This window comes from Gadus chalcogrammus, chromosome 4 (assembly GCF_026213295.1).
Source record: "Gadus chalcogrammus isolate NIFS_2021 chromosome 4, NIFS_Gcha_1.0, whole genome shotgun sequence".
NCBI lineage: Eukaryota > Metazoa > Chordata > Actinopteri > Gadiformes > Gadidae > Gadus > Gadus chalcogrammus.
Genome location: NC_079415.1, coordinates 26,051,863 through 26,054,577, shown reverse-complemented (window position 1 = coordinate 26,054,577; position 2,715 = coordinate 26,051,863).

Here is a 2,715-nt window from a genome sequence, read left to right as displayed (position 1 = left end):
TTGTATGCAAAGTGTACTACTGGAATAAGGTAGTCGGATTGGATGGAGTTATTACTGCGGATTTTGTTCAAGAGTTGCAAGTTTAGGATGCTGGCCACCGTGTACTTCAGTGAAGGTTTGTTCCGAGAAAAAGAGTAGCAGCCAGAACAGCAAGTTATTCTGTGCCATCCTCTGCATCAGGACTGATGCCCACTTGCCATGATGATTATGTTCAAACATGTCATTCAATCTTTAGTGGATGCCTGTAGTTGTAAATTTTTTATCATGTATTTGTGCGGCACTATATGGACATGTTCTAAACAGTTGCATGGTGCTAGGACTCGTTCACAATCCATTTTATTTCATCCCACTCCCTTGCTCTCTGAAGCACTTGAACTGGAGGTTTCACTTGAACTTGACTGTTGACTGAGGCTGAAGCTCATGTCCTTTGGGTCATCCTCAATGACTGAGGAAATGCTTGTGTCCATTTGAAGCATCTCAGTTTCACAATCATCTGGCTGTTGAAAAGTGAAACAAAGGAATGCTTACAATTATAGTGATAACTAGAAAATGCATTTCCTGCAGAAAATGTGCTGTAGTGCAAAGTGAGGTTGAAAATATGTTTTAATAAAGCCATAGATTTAGACATAAAGAAACGTATGTCTTAAATCAAGTGATGGGGTTTGAACAAAAGTCTAAATGGAGTAAACAATGTAAACATTTGAGAAAATGGAAATGGTTGAAAACAATAGCTGAATGAAAAGCGCAAAGCATTGCTAAAAATGCAGAAATGTAAAGTGTGTGTGTGTGTGTGTGTGTGTGTGTGTGTGTGTGTGTGTGTGTGTGTGTGTGTGTGTGGTGTGTGTGGTGTGTGTGTGTGTGTGTGTGTGTGTGTGTGTGTGTGTGTGTGTGTGTGTGTGTGTGTGTGTGTGGTGTGTGTGTGTCCCAATCTGTCAGGACAAACTGCCCAATCTGGCAACACTGCTGAACGTCCGAAAATATTAAAAAAATCTGAAAAAGAAGCGAGCGATTCCAAGCTATTCTGAATATTTTAAAATTTGAATGGAGTCTCTAGGTGAAAGATTGAGGAAGGAGATAGGTCCCAGTTTGTAGAGAAGAAAGAAAGAAAGAAAGAAAGAAAGAAAGAAAGAAAGAAAGAAAGAAAGAAAGAAAGAAAGAAAGAAAGAAGATACAATAGTTGAGCGCTGCATGCAGCACTCACCTAATAAACATTGTATCACCACAAGTAAGGTAACAATATAGTAACAATATAACTTACAGATAGTGAGAGCCTCTCCCTGATCACAGGGAAAGCAAGGTAACTGCCAGATAAGGACTTCCTTGGGGATTTATTGGATTGGTGAGGCCGTGGCTGTGGACTGGTGAGGACCAAGGATATGCTGGAGGTAGAAGGCTGGTCCACCACACCGCCAACAGCCTGCAACAAGTTGCAAAACACAACATCTCATCAACATTACTGACACAAATATTGTTGTTATGGCTCAGACTGCCATTTGAACGGTGGTTCAAGAGATTATGTTATGCATGCTCGCCTGAGTATATAATAATATAAGATATATAATATGGGCTATAGATATCTATATATTATATATCACGGCCAAAATCACGGCCGTATGATGCCCATGTCTGATCTAACCTCTGTGGATACCCCATCAGCTCTCTTTAGGAGACGTTACGATCAAAAAAACATTTTAAAAACGCTATTCTAGGTCAAAATACTAGTGGGCCTATAGACTAACTTCAGAATCATCGTCAAAAACATCAAGCAGCAACAACGAACTCGCTGTTTTGGTCCGTGTAACCTTCAGTTCGAGTCAGATGTTCAACCTAAACTAATCATAAACATAACGTTGTACATGATGTCTAGCTTACCCCGAGGTCTTCTTCGTCTAGCGTTGGTCCACAAAGCGTCGGTACAGCTGCCCTTTTCAGATGCAGCTTCTTCGGACACTTCTTTCGATGACTTGTAGATTGAAGGTAGTCCTCAGGCCGAAAGTGAAAGGCGCAAACGCGATGGTCGGCTTCCCGAAGTACATTTACTGAGGTGTTTATGTCGAACCCGAGGAATGAAAGCCACAACTTTCTGACTCTATGACTTTTAGGTGTGTTGAGAGGAAGCCGATGACAACTCCTTTTTCTAGAGATCTTCCCGCAGTTTCTGACCGCACAAATTCTTCCCATAATCGACTGCCCTGTAACCACAGCTGATGCCTTGGTTTTGAACCCGACAGAAAATGAAGTTGAACGTCTTCTTCTTCTTATTATGATATATTATATTATTTATATATATATATATATATATATATATACATATATATATATATACATATAGGCCTATATATATTATTATTACGCTTCTTCTTCCTCTGGAATATTGTCGTCAACGGGTGGCCGAATTGTGTAATCAGCTGTGTAACCATGGTTACACAGCTGGTTACACAGCGAGCGGAAGTTTATGTGCGGTTGTGAGTTATCTGAAAAAATAGTTCCAATTAGCAACTAACATGGATGTAAACCATATATTGCGCCGATAATTTTTTTTTAAACTTCACAAATGCCACTAACCACTCGGTTACTTGCACATTTTCGAAAACGAACGTTTAGGGTTGCTGGGATGACAGGTTTGAGTATGCACACAGACAACCATTGTGAAGCAGGCAGGAGCGATTCAAAATGAGCCAAATACCCGAGAAAGGACTAATAGTTAAAATTTCG